Here is a 13,018-nt window from a genome sequence, read left to right as displayed (position 1 = left end):
TATATAACGAATGTGTTATTAAATATATTTTTAATGTCTGCAAATGCCCTTCTTCTATAGCTATCAAATCAAAGAAAGTTATCTCTGAATTCTGCAAAGCCTCAGAATAGATAGTCTTCAATGACACACATTGTGGATGCTAAGATTTACCAGCTCATTAACTTCTTGGACTGACTGAATTTTTTTTCGAGAAGGCAGCTGTGCACCTCCTGCTGGTGGGTTGGTTGCCTCACTGGTGCAGCCACTCTGCTGGTGGAAAGGCCCACGTGTTCCTTAGAACAGTTTCTTCTACTATATGGCCAGAACAATCCTCTGCTCACCCTCCTAATTGGTACACTGATGCAACCATTTATTTATTTATATTTTTAAAGACTGGACTGTGGCAGAGGGTAGGGGACTGGCTTTGCTGTGTTGCCCAGCCTGAACTTAAACTCCTGGGCTGAGGTTATCCTCCTGTCTTTGCCTTCCGAGTACCTGGGACTATAGGCTTGTGCCCCAGCACAGGGTTGATGCAGTCTTTTACACACAGGGCACTACCCTTGCAAATAAAAGTGCCAGATAAAAGAACTGTACAATCTACCTTCTAGGTCTGGTTCTATTCCTGATCCAACATGTGATTCTGGGCAACTTGTCTCTAGGCTGGACCTCAGTATTCTAGGAAGTAAAATAAGTGTTTTGGATTATATATTTAATGACATTTCCTGTTCTAAAATTTAAAACCTTCACTCATCTCAAGGTTACCTTTCTGTTTGTCTATGACTTGCTGTCCTGGCCCATTGGCTGTTGAGAGAAGTAATGAGGCAAGTCGGGTATCAGAAACTCAAGGTTTCTAGGAAACGAAGTCCTTGTGCAAGTATGCATTTCATTTTTCTCCATGTAACTTATCCCCACCTAGTGGTTAATAGTTAAAATAGCAACTCATACTTGGAGAGAAAAGGGATTTTATTTATCACAAGCAAATGAAGTTTTCTTAGGGGAAATGATACATGGTGTATACATGTAGGCCGTGTTTTTTAACATCAGGTTCAAGATGATGGCTGACAATCCTCCTGTATCCACCCTGCATGATAATTACAAGGGCTGGAGTTACCAGAAAGGCAGAAAAAGAATTTTTAAAAGGTTGTTTCTAGATGCTGCTTTGAAGACCTTTATACCTCAAATGACTAGGAATTTTTTGTGTGCCTTGGTTTTTTTTTACAGTTACTTTGAGTAATGAGATTTGAAGACAACTAATCCCTGACAAAATCAGATACCATATCAGAGAACAAGTCATTTGTTTAAAGTTGACACACAGGCAGGGCAAAGTTTATTTATTCATTTTTCAATCCTGGAAGGTGTATGCAAAAGGGAACTATAATACCTGATTGTCTGGAACACACCCCATTTGAACAGTTGAGTGGAGTTTCTGTTTTTCGCCGCTTCTTTTCATTTGTTCAGGCTGCCCCTGTGGGCCATGGAACGAGTAGGCTAGTTATAGAGCCCCTGGGAAGTTCAGGAACCTGGGTGAAATTTTGGAAAAAGGCAGTAGCATAAAATAAGGTCCCAGGAAACAGATGTACAGAATTCTGAAGCATAAAACACCTTGTTGTAATAGTTGCGCTCAGGTTTTTTGTTACGGATGAGGATAAAAAAGTGGAGGAAGAATCTTTGCTATCACTCAGAGTCTTCTTGTTTGAGTTCTTCTAATACTGTTAGGCCACTTTTGTTAGACCAATTTTAATCAGAAGCCAACAGTTAAAATTTAGGCCAGGATCTGTGAGATCATTTAAATTCCATGTAATTCACCAATTTGAAGAAAGAGTTACAATAATTTTCACCCAAACTATTACATAAAAGATTCTTTATAAATGAATGATATGACGTGGAATTCACTCTTTTACTTTGTCTTGGTTAAGCTTGCTGGAAGTTTATGCATTTTATTGATCTTATCAGAGAATCAGCTTTTGTCACTGTTTATTTTCTGGAGTGCTTTCCCATTTTCAATGTTTTAAACTCGTGTTCTTATTTTTTTTTATTTTTTTCACTTCTACTTTCTAAATTTAATTTGTTAATCTTTCTCTAGCTTTCTAAAGTGGAATGGTTATTAATTTTAACTTTTTCAAACTTCTTTTTAAATATGTGTATTAAAAGTCAAACATTTCCTTTGAAGCCCTACTTTTACTAGCTATAATTTCATTCAAAATATATTTTCATGCTTTTCAAGGCTTATTCTTTGACCCTAGTTTTATTTAGAGATGTTTTGTTTAATGTCCAAATATTTGGAGATTTTCCAGTCAACTTTCTATTATTACAATAAACAAGTAGGCTAGTTATAGAGCCGCTGGGAAGTTCAGAAGCCTAAGTGAAATTTTGGAAAAAGGCAGTAGCATAAAATAAGATCCCAGGAAACAGCTTAATTCCACTGTGGTGTGAGAACATACTTTGTCTTAAATCTATTACTATAAATTTGCCATGTAGGGAGATAATAAAAATGTAAGCATCAATTTGTTTTCTCATTTTCATAAAGTTGAAAATGAGAAAACAGGATGGGTTGGGTGGCTCACACCTGTAGTCTCAGCATTTCAGGATGCCACAGAGAGGTGACTGCTTGAGGCTAGAAATTTGATGCCAGCCTGAGCAACAGAGCAAGACCCAATTTCTACAAAAAATAAAAAATAATTCAGGTGTAGTGGCAGGTGCCTGTAATTCCAGCTATTCAGAAGGCTGAAGTGGAAGGATTGCTTGAGCCTAGGAGTTTGATGTTACAGTGAGCCATAATCATGCCTGGTTGATAGAGCAAGACCGTGTCTCAAATAAAATAAATAAAATAAAATGAAATAACAATATAGAAAATACATAACGCCAAAGGTAGTTATTTGAAAAGATCAATAAAATAGGTAAACCTCCAGCAAGGCTTACCAACACACAAAAATGTAGGGAGAAGACACGAATTACCATTTCACAAATGAAAGAAGGATCGTTACAACAGACTTCATGGACACTCAAAGGAGAAAGAGGGAATACTGTGAATAAATGTGTACCCACAAATTTGATAAGTAGATGAAATGATGAAATGGACCAATTTTTTAAGAGACACACACTAGCAATATTTACTCATAGGGAAAAATAATAACCTTAATCTCTCAGTATATATATTAAAGAAATTAAATCAATAATTAAAAAATCTTTCAAGAAAGAAAGCACCAGGGCAAGATGACTTTTTAGGTGAATTCTATCCAGCAATTAATGAAGAAATAATAATTATTTGCATTTCTTCCCAAAATAGTAGTAAATACTTCGTAATTCATTTTATGATGCCAGCATCACTCTAATACAAAAACAAGATAAAGACATTGCTAGAGAAAACAACCTAGAGGCCAATATTTCTTGTGAATATAACACAACAGTTTCTTAACAAAATATGAAAAAACTAACTCACTCTACTGGATTTCTGAACTCACTCTATTGGAGTGAGTTCAGAATTGAATAATTAAGTAACTGGATGGTAGATCATGAGTCAGATTTCTCATTTATGGAGTGGGAGGTTACAGACCAGCAAAAAAAGAAGGCTAGAAAGTCTAAGTTGCAATAGATTAGAATTGGAGACATCAATATGAACTCATGTTCAGCTTAATATAGGTATACATGGCCATTTATAGTAATATTTATAAAAAACATAGGTTAGTATATATACATATTTGAGAAGGCCTAGAACCAATGATTCCCCAGTAGTAGTGAAGACACCCAGTACTCAGACCTTGGTTTCCAATACCATTTTCCAATACAAACAATCAGGGCTCTTTAGAGAAATGGCTGGTTCTAAGACCAAGGCACAAGTCTAAGGGATGAGCCTGGAGCATTATGTGGTGCCAGAAAGCAAGAAAGTGCTGAAAACAAATAAAATATCAAACAAATGCACACATACACACAAACAAAAACAAAAAAGCTTGCATAAAGCATAAAACACTACAATGGGGTACGTCCATGAGGCGTGAAAGCTCACCAAAAGAGCTCTCTATGGCCAAAGCTGGAATAATCTGAGCAGCAAAATAGCATGGTGTTGGAGTAAACGCAAAGTATAAAACAAATATCCATGATTCCACACTGATATAAATAAGTGATTGAATAACTAACTCTCCACACCATCAGTGTAGGCTGTGCACAGCAACTTTCACAGACAGCAAAAGAGAAGGGGGAAAATAATAATTTTACACTGGAGAAGTCTGACAAACACTATCTCAGCCAGGTGATCCTAGTTAACATCAAGAGTGATGTCATGTTCCAATAATAAGTAATGAGAATGAAGCCGTAATGAAAAGCCTCCCATCAAAGAAAAGCCCAGGACCAAATGGCTTCACTGTGAATTCTACCAAACTTTTAAAGAAGAACTAATACCAATTCTACTCCAATTATTCTAAAAAATAGAGGAGGTGGGAACACTTCCAAACTCATACTGTGAGGCCAGTATCACCCTGACACTAAAACCACACTAAAACACATCAAAAAAAGAAAGCTACAAGTCAATGAACAATAGGATGTGTTTTATCTAGTTATGTGCAGATTTACATACTAATCCTCCCCTTTGCAGGATACAAATTTCAATTTTTTAAATGAACTTAACTACAATAAACATCTCCTTTCTCTCACATAAATGCTTCTATCCATCAGAGGGCCACTCAGGGAAGTTCTTCACTGGGCTACTTTGTCTTGCCTGAGCAAGCAAGGAAATTCAGTTTTTATATTATTGATGGAATGTCTTTGACACTCCTTTAAAAAAAGACATCCTACTGAATGAACCTGTTAGCTTTCCTTCATCTAGATTAAGGTTTCTCTCTCTCTCTCTCTCTTTTTTTTTTTTTTTTTGAGACAGTCTCGCTCTGTCACCAGGCTGGAGTGCAGTGGTGACCTTGGCTTACTGCAACCTCCGACTCCCGGGTTCAAGCGATTCTCCTGCCTCAACATCCTGAGTAGCTGGAATTACAGGTGCGTGCCACCACGCCCGGGTAATTTTTGTATTTTTAGTAGAGATGGGTTTCACTATGTTTGCCAGTCTGGTCTCAATCTCCTGACCTCATGATCTGCCTGCCTCAGCCTCCCAAAGAGCTGGGATTATAGGCATGAGCCACCATGCCTAGCCTGAAGTGTCTCAACCCTGGCACTATTGATGTTTCAGGCTACATAATTCTTTGTTGAGGGTGGGGGTGCTGCTATGTGCATTGTAGGATAATTAGCCTCCTCCCGGGTCTCTGCCCTCTAAACATCAGTAGCACCTTCCTTTCCAGTTGTGACAATAGAAAATGTTTCCAGACATTGCCAAATGCCCTCTGGTAGGCAAAATTATCCCTAGTTGAGAACCTGTTGTTTAGATCAGCAAAGGACTTGAAGGTCATGAGAGGCCCTCTTGAGTTTATGTTTCTGGGGTCTACTGTTTCCAGTGGTCAGTAACTCACCAATGACACAGTTTTTACTGTCCTCGCTTACCTTAGTTTGTAATGTAGCCAGCAGTCTTCCGTGAGTGGTACACAACGCCACTATGTTGTGCCCAGAGCTGGTTGATTGAGCTCCCATTCATTGTTTGTGCTTTGTCCACTACATTTGTACAGAAAATGAGAAGTATTTGTTGTCAAGATTTGGAATACATAGTTAATTGGATCTTCACTGAATCTGTAACTCATCTAACTGCCGTTGTGTCTTTTCCCAACTTCTTTAACCCGTATGTAGACCATCATTGTCCAAAATATGGGCTAAAACTCAGGTGGAAAGTTGCTCTGTGTCATTCCTTGCACATTATCTTTGTCATATTTGGCTTACTTTCCTTGAATCCTATGACAAACACAGGACCTCTGAGCTCAAAAGAGTGAACAGTCTGAAGGGAATCCCAGTTTCTAATGGTATATTCATTATAATGCTAATTTCTGTGCTTATTGGTTTATAATTACAAATATATTGCTGATATCATTTTGAAAAGGAGAAACTGAAGGATTTCTAGAGAAAATATAATTCTATATTATTAAAATATGTCAATTCCTTAAGAAAAAACTCTTTTGCTAAAGTTTATAGTACAAATAGAAAGACTTTAACTTCGAGTCAAGTTAATAGCCACGCCTACAATGTTACTATGTAAGAGTTTATGTCAAACTAGAAAAAAAGACCTGCTAACAGAACTGAAGGCATTTAGAACAATTTAAAAATTGTAGTAGGTGGCATATAAATGTAACAAAAGTTCAAGAAATATCCTAAAGTTTGGTAAATACTTAGACACTAGGTTTAATATCTTCTTTATTTTATCATAGTTTCAAAATGATATTAACATAAAGGTTAACACAAAAAACATAATGTTAACATAATAGTATAGTTTTTGCAAGGCATGAATTTGCTTACTATGGAATTCCCAGACAGATAGGTTAACATTAATTTGGTAGAATTTTATAATTATGAATATTCCAACAGCTGTTCAAGCAAACTAAATTATAGTACCCAATATCCTTATGAAATGGGTTGATTCATTTAATTTGTCTAATATTTTAAAATAACAATTATTCTTTTATTTTTTGACATCTTAATTCTCTAAGAAACTATTTATATAATAAATTTACCTGTTAGATTTAATGAAGACATAATTGCATCAGAAAAATTTAATAATCCTTGTAGTTAAGCCAACATAATCCAAGTTGAAATATTTGTCTCATATTACAAAGAAAATTTTAATGTCCAGACCATGTTTTGTAAATGGGTTTTGTAAGTCATTAACAAAAAGAAATAAGATAAAAATAGCTAAACAGAGTGAACAGTCAATTTGAGAGAGAGAAACTGGCTAAAAATGATTCGTAAAGACTGTGGATCTCACTAAAGGAAGAATACAAAAGAAAACAACTAAAATTTTATTTTATCAGGCAAACATTACAGTGATTTATAATAGAATTGTTGAGAGTTAGTGAGATGTGCAAATTTTTTTTCATAAGAGAGGTAGTATAAATTAATATATCCTTCTTGGAATTCCATGTGATACAGTCTCTCAAAATTTAATTTCAAGTGATATATATTTTAACCCAAATAAAGTTTTTCTAATGTAGATGCACATATTTTCTTAAGTAAACATTCATGGTCACCTTTTATGTGCCAGGCACTATGTGAGATACTGGGAATAAAATAGCAAATAATATTTACTTACTGCATGATCATTTTAAATACAAAAATTTGCAACCAATTAAAATTTCCATGCTAAGAGGTTTATTATACGAACTTACAATGTAGCATTGTGCCAACCTTGGAAGAACAAAGTAAGTCTGTAAGAACTGATATTTTTAAAAAGTTATCAATATCTCTGGATAAAACATAAAGGATTAAATTATATGTAAATAAATGTTGACAAACTGTGGGAAATCCCAGAACTCAGGAGTGAGGCTGAGAGATCCGCTTGGACCACTCTAGTGAGAAAAACCATGTTCAGGGGATCAGAGGAATCATTCTCTTTGATTGCACCACCCAAACCCCAAGACAGTACAGTGCCACACACAGAGAATTCCCATGGACTCATGGTTTCTACAGTGAGAAAAATGAGTTGGAAGAAGACATTCAGTTTCCACACAATTATGGGACCCTTCATAGAAAGCTCACTCCTGTTGGCCTATTGGAAACATTGGAAGTACCAGCAGGATTACACCATGACTAGCCAACAGCATAGTGCAATAGGAACACAGTCCACAAGTTTGCCAGGCTTGAGTCCCTAGCCAGCTACTCCATATAGCCTTGGTACTCACAGAGAGAGCATGTGGCCACACTCAAAGCAAGCTGAAGAGCAGTGACTCCAAAAAGCCTGGGTGCTCTGCTTAAGCCCACCATAGAAAGGAGGCAAGACTACATGTGTATCTGTGAAACATGGCCTCTGGCCCTGTCCATCTTATGTGGTTGAGCCACTTCATCCAGTCTCAGAGCCCAGCATATAATCCTGCACAACTACAGATTCTGAGCAACAGAATCACCCAGCCAAGGAAGAAAATCTACAATCCTGCCCATTCAGAGACAATCATAGAGTCCAGCCAGAAGCCCCACTTGACAATAGAGTCCAGTTAGTGATCTCACCAAACCAGAGAGTACAACGAGCAGTACCATTAGACCTCAGAGCACAGGAAGTGACCCAGCCCAACTAGGACACCCGAACCATGTTTAGCCTCTCTGAGGTTGCTATAAGCTGATTACTCCAGATCCCAGGCTAGAGTATATGGTAAAGGTCTATCACCACCAAAGAACACTGGAAAAGGCTGGAAGAAGTGGCTGTCTGCTAAAACACACAGGTGTCAATATAAGGACTTAAGGATTATGAAAAATCAGGAAAATATATGATACCACCAAAACAAAACAAAACAAAACAAAACAAAACAAAAAAACTAATAAAGCTCCAATAATAGACCTGGAAGAAATGGAGATCTATGAAATGACCAAAAAATAATTCCAAATAATCAACCTATAAAGAAATTCAGAAAGCTCTAAGAAAATTTAAATAGAAACATAAAATTTAGAAAGCAATGCATCAACAAAATAGAAATTTAACAAAGAAATGTAAAAAATAAAAAATAAAAATCCTAGAGATAAAGAATGTAACAACTGAGAAAAATCCAATAGGTAGCTTAACTAGCAGACTTAATCCAGCAGAAGAAAGAGTAATGATCTCAAAGACTGGGCATTTGAAATTATCCAGTCAGAGAAATGAAAAGAAAAAAAGAATGAAAAATAATAAAGAAGACCTACCCAAATTATGGGACACCATCAAGCAAAAACTATCCACCACATAATAGGAGTGTCAGAAGGAGAAGGGAGATATAAAGGCCTAGAAGGCATATTTAAGAAAATAATGGCTGAAAAATCTCCAAATCTATGGAAAGATGATGATATTCAGATATAGAAGCTCAGAGACTGCCAGTAAAATTCAACCCAAAGAGAAGTTCACCAAGACACATTATAATTAAATTGTGAAAATTTAGACGAAGAAAGAATACTAAAAATAGCAAAAGATAAAAAACAGATCACATTCAAAGCTTTCAGCAGATTTCAGATGTTGTGTACAGCCTAGGGACTTAGTGCCCTGCATTCCAGCTGCTTCAGCCTAGCTAAAAGGGGCCAAAGTACACCTCAGTCCATGGCTTCGGATGGCACAGATGCCAAGCCTTGGTGGCACCCATGTGGTGTTGATCCTGTGGGTGCACAGAAGTTGAGAATTGCGGTTTGGGAACGTCTGCCTATGTTTCCGAGGCTGTATGGAAATGCCTGGATGTCCAGGAAGAAGTTTTCGGCAGGGGTGCAGCCCTCATGGAGAACCTCTGCTAGGTTAGTGTGGAAGGAAAATGTGGGATCAGAGTGCCCATACAGAGTCCCTACTGGGGCACTATCTAGTGAAGCTGTGAAAAGAGGGTCACTGTCCTCCAGACCCCAGAATAGTAGATTCACTGACAGCTTGCTCCATGCACTGGAAAAGCTGCAGATACTCCTCATCAGTCGATGGGGGCTGTACACTGGAAAAGCTACAGACACTCATCACCAGTCCTTGGGGGGCAGTACACTGCAAAGCCACAGGGGTGGAGCTTCCCAAGGCCGTGAGAGCTCACCTCTGGTTTCAGTGTGACTTGGATATGAGACAACAAGTCAAAGGAGATCATTTTGGAACTTTAAGGTTTAATGACTACCCCATTGGGTTTTGGACTTGTATGGGGTCTGTTGCCCCTATGTTTTGGCCAATTTCTCCGATTTGAAGAGGGTGTATTCACCCACTGCCTGTACCCCATTGTATCTAGGTGGTACCTAATTTTCTTGTGATTTTACAGGCTCATATGTGGAAGGAACTTCCCTTGTCTCAGATGAAACTTTGGACTTGGACTTTTGAGTTAATGCTGGAATGAATTAAGACTTTGGTATACTTTTAGAAGGACATGATTGTGTTCTGAAATATTAGGACATGAGATTTGGAGGGGGCTGGGGCATAATGATACGGTTAGGTTGTGTCCCCATCCAAATCTCATCTTGAATTGTAGTTCCTTTAATCCCCATGTATCGTGGGAGGGACCCAGTGAAAGGATATTGAACTATGGGGGCGGTTACCCCATGTTGCTGTTCTCATGATAGTGAGGGAGTTCTCATGAGATCTGATGGTTTTATAAGGGACTTTTCCTCCTTTTGCTTGGCACTTCTCCTTGCTGCCACAATGTGAAGAAGGACAGGTTTGCTTCCCCTTCCTCCATGATTGTTTTTCCTGAGGCCTCACCAGCAGTGTGGAATTGTGAATCAATTTAACCTCTTTCCTTTATAAATTACCAGTGCTTGGCTATGTCTTTATGAGCAGCATCAGAACAGATTAATACACAAGCTCTAACCTATCAATAATTACCTTGAATGTAAATAGATTATAGAATGGCCAAATGCATTAAAAAATCATACAACTATATGCTACCTACAAGAGAACCCCTTTTCTAGTAAGGGCACACATAGACTATGAGTAAAGAGATGGAAGAAGATATTCCATGAAAATGGAAATCAAAATAAAGCAAAGGCACCTGTATTTATATAGACAAAATAAACTTTAAATCAAAAACTATAAAAATAGACAAAGAAGGTCATTACATGATAATAAAAGAGGTTAATTCACCAACGGGAAATAACAATTGTATATATATATATATGCCCTCAACATTTGAGCACCTAAATACATAAAGAAATTATTAAATGATTAGGAGGGAGAAACAGAGTATACTATTATACGAGAGGATCCAGGATGTAAGGGTAGTTCAATACATGCAAATCAATAACACCATGTTAAAAAATGAAAAATAAAAATTATATGATCATTTCAATAGAGGCAGAACAAACATTTGACAAAACTTAACATGCTTTTATGATCAAAATTCTCAACAAATTAGGTATAGAGGAAATGTACTTCCACATATTTAAAGCCATATATGACAAACCTATAGATAGTATCATTCTCAATGGTGAAAAATTGAAAGCTTTCCCACTAAGATTAGGGACTAGATAAGAATGCCCACTCGCACTACTTATTTTTTTAATACAGTACTGAAAATTATAGCCAGAGTAATTAGGCAAGCAAAAGTAATGACAGTCATCCTAATTGGAAAGAAAGAAATTTTTTCTTTCCAACTGCCTGTATATGCTGATGATAGGGTCTTGTACATAGAAGACCCTAAATATTCCACCAAGAAACTGTTAGAACTGACAAATTCACTAAAGTTGAAGCATACAAAGTCAACATACAAAAATTACTTGCATTTTTACATACTAATAATGAGCTATCTAAAACAAATTTTAAATCACATTTACAATAATGGCAAAATAATTAAATATTTAGGTGTAAATTTAACCAAAGAAGTAAAAGACCCATATACTGAAAACTCCAAAACACTGTTGGAAAAAAATTGAAGCAAACACAAATTAATGGAAATATATCCATGTTCATGGACTGGAAGAATTAATATTGTGAAAACGTTTATACTACCCAAAGACATCTATCGATTCAGTCCTATGAAAATTCCATAAGGCCAAGTGCGGTGGCTCACGCCTGTAATCCCAGCACTTTGGGAGGCCAAGATGGGCAGATCATGAGGTCAGACTTTTGAGAACAGCCTGACCAACATGATGAAACCCAATCTCTACTAAAAATACAAAAATTAGCTGGGTGGGATGTGCCCGTAGTCCCAGCTACTTGGGAGGCTGAGGCAGGAGAATCGGTCGAACCCAGGAGATGGAATTTGCAGTGAGTCGAGATTGCATGCGACTGCACTCCAGTGGGGACAGAGAGAGACTCTGTCTCAAAAAAAATTCCACAATAATTTTCACAGAAATACAAAAAACAACCCTTAAATGTATATGGAGCCACATATGACCCAAAACAAAACACTCTTGAACAAAAAGAACAAAACTGCAGGCATGAAATGCCCTAATTTTAAAGCATATTGTAAAGCTATGGTAATGAAAACAGCATGGTACTATTAGAAAATCCAGAAATAAACTAATGAATTTCTAGTCAATTGATTTTTGACAATAGTGCTACGAATACACAATGGAAAAGGATAGCCTCAAATAAATGATGTTGAGAAGATTAGATATCCATTTGTAGAAGAATGAAACTAGACTCTTTTCTTATTGCATATACAACAATCAACTCAAAATGGATTAAAGACAAATAAAAGACCTGAAGATGTAAAACTACTGGTAGAAAATATGGAGGAAATCACTATGCCATTGGTCTGGGCAACAATTTTTGGGATATGACACATAAAGCATAAACCACAAAGCAAAAACAGACAAATCAAATAGCAGCAAACTAAAAAGTTTCTGCACAGCAAAGAAAACCATTAACAAAATGAAGAGACAACCACAGAATGGGAGAAAATATTTGCAAACTATACAACTGATTAAAGGTTAATATCCAAGATATATAAGAACCTCAAATAACTCAATAGCAAGAAAATAAATAACCCAATTACAAAAATAACAAATGACATTAACAGACATTATTCAGATATACAAATGGCCAACAGGTACATGAAAAAATGCTCAGCATTACAAATTATGAGGAAAATGCAAATTAAAACCACAATGAAATATCACATCTGCTAGAATGGTCTTTATAAAAATGATAAAACAAGTGTTGGAGAGGATGTGGAGAAAAAGGAACCTTTCTTTACTGTTAGTGGAAATGTAAATATAGCCATTATGAAAAACAATATAGAGGTTCCTCAAAACACTAAAAATAGAACTTACCATGTGATTTAATAATCCCAATTTCGGGTATATATCCAAAGTAACTGAAATCAATATATTGAAGGCATATCTGCATTCCCATGGTAAGCATTAGTCATACCAGCCAAGATGTAGAATCCACCTGTCTACCAGCAAATAAAGAAAACGTGGCATATATACACAATGAAATGCTATTCCACCTTAAAAAAACAGGGAAATTCTGTCATTTGTGACAGCATGGATAAAATTGGAGGACATCATGGTAAGTCAACTAAACAAGGCCTGGAAAGAC

The sequence above is a fragment of the Macaca thibetana genome, chromosome 4 (genome assembly GCF_024542745.1).
Source record: "Macaca thibetana thibetana isolate TM-01 chromosome 4, ASM2454274v1, whole genome shotgun sequence".
Classification (NCBI taxonomy): domain Eukaryota; kingdom Metazoa; phylum Chordata; class Mammalia; order Primates; family Cercopithecidae; genus Macaca; species Macaca thibetana.
Note: the sequence above shows the minus strand (reverse complement) of the source record.